The sequence below is a fragment of the Saimiri boliviensis genome, chromosome 5 (genome assembly GCF_048565385.1).
Source record: "Saimiri boliviensis isolate mSaiBol1 chromosome 5, mSaiBol1.pri, whole genome shotgun sequence".
Classification (NCBI taxonomy): Eukaryota; Metazoa; Chordata; class Mammalia; order Primates; family Cebidae; genus Saimiri; species Saimiri boliviensis.
Window position 1 is genome coordinate 108,588,741 of NC_133453.1, and position 12,163 is coordinate 108,600,903.

General features: G+C 44.4%; 1 protein-coding gene and 1 non-coding gene across 4 annotated transcripts in view; one reads left to right on the forward strand and one right to left on the reverse strand.

Annotated features, from left to right (window-relative positions):
* Positions 1-1,206: 1,206 nt before the first annotated feature.
* Positions 1,207-1,313, reverse strand: LOC120368271 (U6 spliceosomal RNA). Its single transcript, XR_005582457.1, has one exon. It is a non-coding gene; the product is annotated as a U6 spliceosomal RNA (small nuclear RNA).
* Positions 1,314-5,912: 4,599 nt separating this feature from the next.
* The window catches only part of WDR33 (WD repeat domain 33), a 117,544-nt gene continuing 111,293 nt past the window's right edge, over positions 5,913-12,163 (forward strand). The window contains exon 1 of one of the 3 annotated variants that reach the window (XM_003931598.4): positions 5,913-6,106. The gene's annotated coding sequence lies outside the window, so the exon portion shown is untranslated. The remainder of the gene's footprint in view (positions 6,107-12,163) is intronic. The other 2 variants (XM_074399807.1, XM_074399808.1) reach the window with 2 other exon arrangements.

Sequence of the window (12,163 nt, forward strand, 5' to 3'; positions counted from 1 at the left end):
CTGGGTAACAAGGGCGAAACTCCGTCTCAAAAAAAAAAAAAAAAAAAAAAAGGACTGAACTGTACTATTAAATTTTACCAAGTAGGAAGATAAAAATCGGAAAAATCAGTATCATGCAATCTGTAAGTTACGAGTAAGATGACAATTCCAGAAAAAAATTGAACCCGGGATTATAGGATGAATTCCATTTCTAGAGATAGAAAAGTATTTAGAACACATGGGGATGAGGGTTTAATGGGAGCATTCAAGTATTCCCAAAGCCTAGGGCAAACTCTGGGCTAGGTATTTGAATTTGCCAAGTGTTCCTAGAATTTAACATCACTGTTACCGAGTCAACTAAAGCCAACCTCCATTTACAGGTGGCAAACCCAGGACTCTGACCTGGGCCTACTGACATGGGTCCAGTATTCTTTTTTTTCTGCATGATGCTTTGCCATCTAGACATGTAGTTGTGTATGCAGTGTTCTTTTTTTTTTTTTGAGACGGAGTTTCGCCCTTGTTACCCAGGCTGGAGTGCAATGGCGCGATCTCGGCTCACCGCAACCTCCGCCTCCTGGGCTCAGGCAATTCTCCTGCCTCAGCCTCCTGAGTAGCTGGGATTACAGGCACGTGCCACCATGCCCAGCTAATTTTTTGCACTTTTAGTAGAGACGGGGTTTCACCATGTTGACCAGGATGGTCTCGATCTCTCGACCTCGTGATCCACCCGCCTCGGCCTCCCAAAGTGCTGGGATTACAGGCTTGAGCCACCGCGCCCGGCATGTATGCAGTGTTCTAATATGCATTTTTTGTTTTCTTGAAGTATCTGAACGGCATGTTTAAAGAAACTATGTACTGTCTTCTTTGATTTTTAATTCAGACTCTTCAGTTGCTTTAGTTTTTTCTTTTCTTTTTGGAGACAGTCTTGCTCTGTCGCCCAGGCTGGAGTGCAGTGGCATGATCTCAGCTGACTGCAACCTCCGCCTCCTGGGTTCAAGCGATTATTTTATTTTATTTTTTTAAGATGAGGTTTCACCATGTTGGTCAGGCTGATCTTTAACTCCTGACCTTGGGTGATCCCCTTGCCTTGGCCTTCTAAGTGCTTGGATTATAGGCGTGAGCCACCACACCAGCCTCAAGCTATTCTCCTGCTTCAGCTTCCGAAGTAGCTGGAACTACAGGTGTGCACCACCACGCCCAGCTAATTTTTGTATTTTTTTTCTTTTTTAAAATATGGAATGCTTCACGAATTTGCATGTCATCCTTGTGCGGGGGCCACGCTAATCTTCTCTGTATCGTTCCAATTTTCGTATACGTGCTGCCGAAGCGAGCACGAATTTTTGTATTTTTTAGCAGAGATCAGGTTTCACTATATGCTTGCCAGGCTGGTCTCAAACTCCTTACCTTAGCTGATCTGCCCACCTCGGCTTCCCAAAGTGCTGGGATTACAGGCTTGAGCCACTGCACCTGGCCTAGTTTGTTTCTGATTTTCTTTTTGTTGTTAGCAGGCTTGCTTTCTTTGCCTCCAGAAAGAGGGGGAGAAAGCTGTATGTAGTGATGATGGGAACAGTATGAGTTGAAATAGTCTATGCTAATCCAGTGGGAGGTGGCATATTCAGCTGTATTTACATGCATAAAGAAGGCACAAGGATGGTGATTGCAGCATTATTTGTATTAGCTGGTTTTGACTTCCTGAGCTCAAGTGATCCTCCCACATAGGCCTCCCAAAGTGCTGGAATTATAGGCATGAGCCACCTTCTTCGGCCTGAGAAGCTGTTAAAAAGAACAAAGATACGTCTGCTTGTGAACTGAGAAGGAAAAGTTCCAAGACATATTGCCAAAAGAGTACAGTTTGGATAGTATCCTATTTGTGTAGGAAAATGTACTTGTTATACAATATTTTCATATATGTGTTAAGATAATAGTGGCGGCCGGGCGCAGTGGCTCAGGCCTGTAATCCCAGCACTTTGGGAGGCCGAGACAGGTGGATCACAAAGTCAAGAGATCGAGACCATCCTGGTCAACATGGTGAAACCCCATCTCTACTAAAAATACAAAAATTAGCTGGGCATGGTGGCGCACACCTGTAGTCCCAGCTACTCGGGAGGCTGAGGCAGGAGAATTGCTTGAACCCAGGAGATGGAGGTTGCGGTGAGCCGAGATTGTGCAATTGCACTCCAGCCTGGGTAACAAGAGTGAAACTCTGTCTCAAAAAAAAAAGATAATAATGGCTGGGTGCTATGGCTAATCCCAGTAATCCCAGTGCTTTGAGAGGCTGAGGTGGGAGGATCACTTAAGGAGTTCAAGATCACCTAGGCAACATAGTGAGACCTCATCTCTACAAAAAATTGAGAAAATTAACCAGGTGTGGTAGCGCAGCCCTGTAGTCCCAGCTATTTGGAAGGCTCAAATGGGAGGATCACTTGAGGCCAAGAGTTCAAGGCCAGCCTGGGCAATGTAGGGAGATGCTATGTCCCTAAGGATGTGACAGGTAAAAATTTTATTTTATTTATTTAGAGATGGAGTCTTGCCCTGTTGCCCAGGCTGGAGTAAAGTGACACCATCTTGGCTCACTGCAACCTCCTGGGTTCAAACGATTCTCCTGCCTCAGCCACCTGAATAGCTCGGATTACAGGCGGATTCCACCACCCCCAGCTAATTTTTTTTTTTTTTTTTTTTTTTTTTTTTTTTTTTTTGAGACAGAGTTTCGCTCTTGTTACCCAGGCTGGAGTGCAATGGCGCGATCTCGGCTCACCGCAACCTCCGCCTCCTGGGCTCAGGCAATTCTCCTGCCTCAGCCTTCTGAGTAGCTGGGATTACAAGCACGCGCCACCATGTCCAGCTAATTTTTTGTATTTTTAGTAGAGACGGGGTTTCACCATGTTGATCAGGATGGTCTCGATCTCTCGACCTCGTGATCCACCCGCCTCGGCCTCCCAAAGTGCTGGGATTACAGGCTTGAGCCACCGCACCCGGCCAATTTTTTTTTCTTGTATTTTTTGTAGAGACGGGGTTTCATGATGATGACTAGGTTGGTCTCAAAATCCTGACCTCAGGTGATCTGCCCACCTTGCCCTCCCAGCCATCGTGCCTGGCCAATAGGTAATGATTTAAAAAAATTATCAGGCCGGGCGCAGTGGCTCATGCCTGTAATCCCAGCACTTTGGGAGGCCAAGGCGGGTGGATCACGAGGTCAAGAGATCGAGACCATCCTGGTCAACATGGTGAAACCCCGTCTCTACTAAAAATACAAAAAAAAAAAAAGAAAAAAAAGAAAAATTAGCTGGGCATGGTGGCATGTGCCTGTAATCCCAGCTACTCAGGAGGCTAAGGCAAGAGAATTGCCTAAACCCAGGAGGCGGAGGTTGCGGTGAGCGAGATCACGCCATTGCACTCCAGCCTGGGTAACAAGAGCGAAACTCCATCTCAAAAAAAAAAAAAAAAAAAAAAAATTAATCAAAGTAAACAAATTTAAAAATTCTTTATGTCACCTAATACCCACTCAGTCTATGTTCAAATGTCCATATTTTCTCAAAAATGTCTTTTTTCCCCCAGTTTGCTCAATCAGGATCCGAACATAGAATACACATTGCATTTGGTTGATATGCCTCTTTTTTAAAAAATATGTTTTTAAAGACGGGGCTTCACCATGTTGGTCAGGCTGGTCTTGAACTCCCGACCTCAGGTGATCCGCCCACCTTGGCCTCCAAAGCGCTTGGATTACAGGTGTGAGTCACCACGCCTGGCCTGATATGCCTCTTAATCCTCTAACCTATAGCAGGTAATTTCTAACAGTTTCTTTCCTCTGTTTTTTAATTATTTTTTTGGAAGAAAATGTAAAATTTTCTGAAATACAGATTATGGCTGATTGCTTCCTTGCAGTATATTAACAGGTTCATCTGTCTCCTGGTCAATTTAAAAAACAATTTTTCAGGAAGAGGCCTGTGAGGTTACAGGTGTGAAAGATTTTTGCCCTTGATTAGATTGCTCCTCCAATTCACATTTTAAAGATTTTCAAGGGACAGGACACTGCCTGAACGCCTCCTCTACCACTCCCAGCTATAATTTCTAGGAAGTGACCACTTGTTTTGTCTTCTCTGTCTAACCGTCAAACCCAATTTATGAGTGGACTTCTTAGGTTACCTTCCTGACCCCATTCCTTATCTTCAGGCCATGAGAATCCTATTTTCTATCCTGGCATTCCTGCCTTGCCCTCAGGGTATCTGTGGATTCCTTCCATCCTATCCTAAACTCATCACATGTAACTGGAATTGTCTGGCCTCCTTACATATTTCTAGGCACATATCAAAATAAGATTATAGGGGCTGGGCCTGGTGGCTTACACCTGTAATTCCAGCACTTTGGAAGGCTGAGGCAGGAGGATTGTTTGAACCCAGGAGTCTGAGAACATAAAATTAGCTGGGTATGGGTGTCCTGGCAGAGAGCATCAGTCCGAGCCACTAGGAAGCTGAGGCGAGAGGATCACTTGAGCCTGGGAGGTTAAGGCTGCAGTGAATTATTATCACCATGGGTGACAGAGACACCTTGTCTCAAAACAAACAAAAAATATATAGGATTGTAAACATTTCTGGTATCATTACAATGATATAAGATTATAAATATTTCTGATATCCTCATTACAATGATTAGGTAATGGCACATCCATAGAGTATCATGTAGTATCTAGATACTGTGTAACGTCTGCATGATACTTTACGTACGGATGTGCCATTACTTAATTACTTAATCACTGTCTGCTACTGTGTTTCCTTCTTTTTTTTTGGGAGGGGGGGACTATTATTATTGCCTCAAAAATTAGTACAAAAATCTTATTCACACTTCTGAGGCTATCCTTAGAATAGGTTTTTGGAAGGGGATTATGGAGTCAAAAGTAAGACTTCTTTGAGACGGGCTCTTATTCTGTTGCCGAGATGGAAGTGCAGTGGCGCGATCTTAGCTCACTGTAGCGTTCAGCTCCTGGGCTCAAATGATCCTCCCACCTGAGCCTCCTAAGTACCTGGGATCACAGGAACGCGCCACCATGCGTAAGGATGGGGTCTCACCACGTTCCCCAGGCTGGTACGATTCTTGATTCATAATGGGGAACAACTTGTTTTGCAGTTCTGTTTTGAACCTCATAAAAGTGGAATCATACAGCGTCCTCCTGTAACTCTGTGCCTGAGTTAACATTATCTGATATTCGTTCAGGCTGTTGCGTTTATCCGTAACCTCCTACCGCTTTGAGAAAACCACCGTAAGACTGCAACACAATTTAGCCACTCAACTGCTGATGGACGTTTGGGTTACCAGTTTTTTACTACCACGAATCAACGTGGTATGGACATTCTTGCGCACGCCTATGGTGGACGTATACACTCATTCCTCTTGAAGTGACATTTCTGGGTCACAAGGCAAGCGTACACTTAGCTTTCGCAGACACTGAAGCGGTTTTCCAAAGTGGTTGCACCGTGGGGCTGTTTTTCTATCTTGGTCGCTCGACTTTAAGCGACGCGTCATCTAGAGACACAACTGGCTCAGGTGAGGCGTGGAGCCTGACTGCGCGCCGGGCTTGGCCAGGGCGGCCACCAGCCCGACGGATGAAGAGGTTCCGCAACGTCACACGGTGGCTTCCCACGCATCCCGCCGCGGTGGGCGCGGGCCAGCGGCCCGCTGTCTCCGCCGCACCGGCCCCGTACAAACAGACTCATTCACACTTTGGAAAACGGGGTGTTTTTCAGAGCATCCAGGTTAGCTCACACCGTAAAAAAAAAAAAAAAAGCAGCACTGCGAAACGCGGTCGCTTTCTTCCTCCGGGAGGCAGCACAGCCGTCCTCGCTCCGGAACAAAAGAAGCGCCGGGCAGGGTCTCGGCCCGGCCCCTCACCTAGGCACAGGCGCAGACCGACTCTCCCCGCGGCCGGCGGCCCGGCGCGAGTGACGTAGCAGCGTCCGCCGGTGCGTGATGACTCCGGAGCGTGCGCTCGGTGGCTCCTAGGGGAAGATGGCGGCTGCTCCTTTGGAGGAGCGGGATTGAGAGGAACGGAGAGGGGAGACCAAACAGAAGAGACATTCCGGGCTCTGAAGACTAAGCTGCGCTGGCCGTTAGGAGCTCTGCTCTATGCCAGACGGTGAGTCTGGCGGCGACACGGGACTGCTCGCCGGCGGCAGGCAGTGGCACTCTCCGCCATTTTCAGGCTCGGCCGTTGCGTGCTTTGGGGGGCCTGGACCGGCGCCTGGGCACAGTTTGGAGGAGCTGGGAGGATCCACCTCGGGGCGGCTCGTCGAGGCAGATTCGAGCCTTATGGGAGGGGGCTGGAGGCTTGAGGCCAACTGGGAAAGGCGGGCATGGTAGAACTGAGGCCCTGACTGGGAGCGGTGGCGACGAGAAGACGTAAGTCAGGCCGCGGTTAAGACGTGAAGTTTGGAGGGAAACGCATTTTAACTGAGGTTTAGGGCGGGAGCGGAAGGAGGAGGTCCGAGTTGAAGCGGTTAGCTGAAAGGGTCACGGGAAGTTAACGTGCAACCTGCAGAACAGGTGAAGGGTTAGCCTTGATGTTATTGTGGCTTGAAATCGGTGTTAATAATAAGGATAAAGCTACAGCTGGACAGGCAAAGCCCTGCTCTTTTGGAATAGTTATATTTCTATTTGGTTTGTGCTAGATCCCTATCTCCAATTTTAAGTTGTCTTCTGGCTGCTAAATAGTGAGGATCTTAGAAAGCATGCCTTTTAAAAAGAAATGACAATGAATGTTTGTACTTGGTTGTAACCCTTGTGATTAGTGGCCCCTTCCGGAGTGAGGAGGAGGAGGAGGCGGCGGCTGGTCGGTAGGGAATTCCTTAATTGGATCTATTTAAATCAAATCAGAAAAATATGGGCTACTCGTAGAAAGCCTGTCAAGAATGTTTAAAGTAGTTTCTACACACATGACCTTAAGTTGACTGTTCAGGGACTTTGGAAGACATTAGAATATGAACAAAAAGCCTGTACTCCAAGGAACAACTCCGGGGAGCGTGGAGTTGACTTTTAAGTATACTCTAGAGATCTAAAGTACGCAGTATTTTTTGTTTTTTTCCCCTGAATGTGGTGCAGTGGTAAATCTACTTAATTCAAACAAAACTTTTAGTGACAGTTGAAACATGCTAGTTGTTCCTCTTGTGACATTTTTCCTCACCTTAATTGCATTTGACCTATTTTTTATTATTACTATAAGATACTTTTGCACTTTTTGTCTCCTTGACCAGAAAAAGGTAAAATATTGTATGCTTTGAGTTTTTTCTGAGACTTGACCTTCCATATGTAGCCTATTTTCCGGAAACTTGGGGATACATTTTAACTTGTCTTTCCTGTACTCTGGGAAGAATTTTTGTTAGAAAGTTGGCTTATGGGCTGGTCCTAGTGCAGTGGTGTTTACAACTAATTGATCACAACCAGTTACAGATTTCTTTGTTTCTTCTCCACTCCTGCTGCTTCACTTGACTAGCCTTAAAAAAAAAAAAAAAGAAAAGAAAAGAAAGAAAGTTGGCTTATGGCCGAGCGCGGTGGCTCACGCCTGTAATCCCAGCACTTTGGGAGGCCAAGGCGGGCCGATCACCTGAGGTCAGGAGTTCGAGACCAGCCTGACCAACATGGCGACCTTTTGTAATTTTTGTAAAAATACAAAAGTTAGCAGGGCGTGGTGGTGGGCGCCTGTGATCCCAACTACTGGGGAGGCTGAGGCAGGAGAATCTCTTGAACCTGGGAGGTGGAGGTTGCAGTGAGCAGGACTCCGTCTCGAAAAAAAGAAGTTGGCTTGTATCACAGTGCTTTAGGCAAAAATAAATCTTTATGAAGCTGATGGCCTAAGTTGCGTTATTTTCTTTGGTTGGTGAAAAATACTAAAACAACAGATTTTGCCATCACAGTTTTATATTGACGTAATATAAATTATATTTTTACTAAGCACTTAAGATACTTACTTTAATTATATTTTTACTAAGCACTTAAGATATTTATTCAGAGCTCTCTTTGCTAAGTAATAAGTCCATATACTTTTCCCATTACTTAGTAGGGGGAATGTTATTTGATTATGGCTGAAGTTTAAACTTATTTCAGAATAGGAATTTAAACATATTTCAGAATGGGAAAGTAAGGTTACAGTAAAGCTTTACGGTTATGATAAAGATATTAGTGAAAAAGTTTCACTTATAAATGTCTTTTCCTCGGGTGCGGTGGCTCATGCCTGTAATCCTAGCACTTTGGGAGGCTGAGGTGGGTGGATCACCTGAGGTCAGGAGTTCAAGACTAGCCTGGCCATCATAGTGAAACCCCATCTTTTTTGTTTGTTTGTTTGTTTTTGTTTTTGTTTTGAGACGGAGTTTCGCTCTTGTTACCCAGGCTGGAGTGCAATGGCGCGATCTTGGCTCACTGCAGCCTCCGCCTCCCGGGTTCAGGCAATTCTCCTGCCTCAGCCTCCTGAGTAGCTAGGATTACAGGCACGTGCCACCATGCCCAGCTAATGTTTTGTATTTTTTAGTAGAGACGGGGTTTCACCATGTTGACCAGGATGGTCTCGATCTCTTGACCTCGTGATCCACCCGCCTCGGCCTCCCAAAGTGCTGGGATTACAGGCTTGAGCCACCGCGCCCGGCCTGTGAAACCCCATCTTTTTAAAAAAAAAAAAAAAAAGTGTTTTCTAGTTCTTTTGAAATTGGCAAAAAATTTAGAATTTTACAAGTGTTTTTACTATGGTATGATTTAGTTGAAATCTGTAAATTACCAAAGTATGTTTAATTGTCATAAACTTTTAAGTTGTTTAAGCATGGATTCCAGATTGTACTAGGCTTTTACAAAACAGTATTCCAAGGATTTTATTTCTGTTGAAACTTGTTGGTAAGAGATGTTAACTCTTTTGTTAGGATGATGAAAGTTTCTCTGTTGCTACAGTGTCTTAGAAGCTAGCTGGCAGGTCTAGCTCTGTCAACTTTGCTGGAGTGGTGTGGTGAGATCTGGACTCACTGACATCTCGACTTTGCAGCTGGAGTTATTCTCCTGCCTTGGCCTTCCTAGCGGCTAGGCCTAGGCATGGCCACCATTTCTGGCTAATATTGCATTTTTTTTGTGGGGATTGGTCATGAGCATGAACTCCTGGGCTCAAGTGATCTGTCTGCCTCTGCCTCCCAAAATGTTGGGACTGCAAGAGTGAGCCATCACACCCGACCAAATGACCATAGTTTTAATACTTAAAAGTATTTTGTCTCTAGCAGTGATTTAGGTTCAAAGCTTTTCTATGTGAAAATGATCTTTCTTTTCTTTTCTTTTTTTCTTTTCCTTTCCTTTCTTTTCCTTTCTTTCTTGACTGAGTGTTGCTGTGTCACCCAGGCTAGAGTACAGTGGCGCAGTCTCGGCTCATTGCAACTGGCTTGAAGGGATTCTCCTGTCTCTGCCTCCCGAGTAGCTGGGACTACAGGCATGCGCCACCACACCTGCCTAAGCTTTGTATTTTTTAGTAGAGAAAAACTACTAAAACTTTCACCATGTTGACCAGGCTGGTCTCAAACTCCTGACCTCAAGTGACCCACCTGCCTGGACCTCCCATGGTGTTGGGATTACAAGCGTGAGCCACCTTGCTTGGCTGAAAATGATTTTTCTTCAGTAACATTTATCTCCCCATTTCAAACCATTTACATTAGTCCTAGAGACTGAAGCTCTTCTGTGTATTGGAAAATCTGAGCGGTACTACTCTCATCCTGTTTGGTCCTTAAAACATTTTACTAATTTTCTGGTAGTGACTGACTTTCTAAAGTTGTGTTGCACCTTATACTCATGATTAATGTGCTTATAAATTCCCAGAGCTAGGTAGTATTGGAAAGGTCATGCATGAGTTTCAGCAGCAGATGAACCTAGGTTTGAACACCAGGTTCAGCATTAACTACCTTTTTTATATGGGGTCAGTTAATTAAACTGTAAACTTCAGTTTCTTTATATTTAAGAATGTTAACTCTAAACCCTAAAGGTAAAAGTGCCTCATATATAGTAGGTAATCCTTAAGTATTAACATTTTTTTTCCTTTCTGTGACTGGAATTTAAATGGTGACATCATTTTTCAGTTTTTTGTTTTTCGCTCTTGTTGCCCAGGTTGGAGTGCAATGGCGCGATCTTGGGTCACTAGAACCGCCTCCTGAGTTCAAGCGATTCTTCTTTCTCAGTGTCCTGAGTGGCTGGGATTACAGGCATGCACCGCTACGCCTGGCTAATTTTGTATTTTTAGTAGATATGGGGATGCTCCACGTTGGTCAGTCTGGTCTTGAACTTCCAACTTCACGTGATCCACCTGCCTCGACCTCTCGAAGTGCTGGGATTACAGGCATGAGCCACTGCATCCAGCCCATTTTAAATTTTTAAACATTAATTCAAATATCTTTGTTGAAATTTACTGACAGTCTCATTCCTCTGGTATATTAATCATACCTTTCTCTGTTATTAAAGCATTTTGTGTATATCTTTAATTAATATAGTTTGACTATACCTTCCCCACTTTGTGAGCACTTTGGTTTTTAGTTTGTTTTCTGAGACAGGGTCTCACTTTGTCACCCAGGTGGGAATACAGTGGCATGATCATAGCTTACTGCAGCCTCCAACTCCTGGGCTCAAGTGATCCTCCTGCTTCAGCCTTCCAAAGTATTGGGATTATACTCATGAGCCACTGTCCCTAGCTCTTTGTGAGCACTTTGAAGACATACTATAGTATTTTCTATTTTGGTATTCCTAAAACCTAGGCATTATACAAATTGAAGAATGAATGAATTTTCTACAAAAATTCCCCTCATAAGTCTACTGGGATCCATATTTCAATACAGACCTGGTTTATTTCTGATCTTTGGCTGTTGCTTATGAACTTTTTGCCTGGATTGTCTTCTGCTTCCTTTCACACTGTTCAGATTCTGTTCATTCCTCAAAATCCAGCTAAATCCAATTAATGAGGTCTTCAGTGACTCTCATTTATTCGTAACTTGTTTATCTAGTTAGTCTGGTGTCTGTGTTACTGCCTTCTGCTGTTACTTCATGTCCCATTAGTACCTGCCTCTATGCTAAGGAGGCATTTTAGCAAATCCTTGGGTGGGATGATGAATGCAGAACTGTGCATTAGGTTGTTTGTTGTGATAGGCACCTGCTCTCTATTTGCTGCTCAACTTAGTAGGTTGAGGAGCAATTTTCCTGTTTTGGTATATGGAATATTCTGGTAACTTTTTTGCAACTTTATATAAGAAATTTCAAGCTGGGTGCAGTGGCTCACGCCTGTAATCCCAGCACTTTGGGAGGCTGAGGTGGGTGGATCACCTGAAGTCAGGAGTTCAAGACCAGCCTGACCAACATGGTGAAACCCCGTCTCTACTAAACACAAAAAAACTTAGCCAGGCGTGGTGGCACATGCCTGTAATCTCAGCTACTTGGGAGCCGAGGCAGGAGAATTGCTTGAACCCTGGAGCTGGAGATTGCAGTGAGCTGAGATTGCTTGTTGCACTCCAACCTGGGCAAACAAGAGTGAAATGCTGTCTAAAAAGAAAAAAAATTTCAAACGTGCGGAAAAGGTGAAAGAATAGTATGTTGAACATCCATAATGTACCTTCTGTTTGGATTTGACGGTTAACCGTTTAGCCATTTTGCTTTGACTCTGTATCCTCCCCTCCTTGAATGATTGGAAATTAAATTGCAGATATACTGCTTCTCCCCTTAATACCTCAGCATGCATCTGTGTGAAATAACGCTTTTTCCTACACTTTTCTGCATCTTTATTTCAAGCCAGTCTCCAGCTAAAAACATACAAAATCGTTATCATACCTAAGGCAATTTGCATGAAATCTTTAGCATTATCTTTCTTTTTTCCCCAAATGAGTTGATGTAATTCTATTTTTTTTTTTCTTGCCCTGTCCCACAGTTGTTTAAGAGTTGGTTTAATTCTAGGTTATGCAGAGTTTAGAGTAGAACAAAGACCAAAGAGCAGTCTGGCCAGATTCTGGGCTGGTTTTACTTTAAATTTACAGCTAAGGTAGGAATGACTGAGTGAATACAACTAAAGAGAGGCTGGGCGTGGTGGCTCACGCCTGTATTTCCAGCACTTCGGGAGGCCGAGGCAGGCAGATCACCTGAGGTCAGGAGTTTGAGACCAGCTTGGCCAACATGGCGAAACCTTGTCTCTACTGAAAAT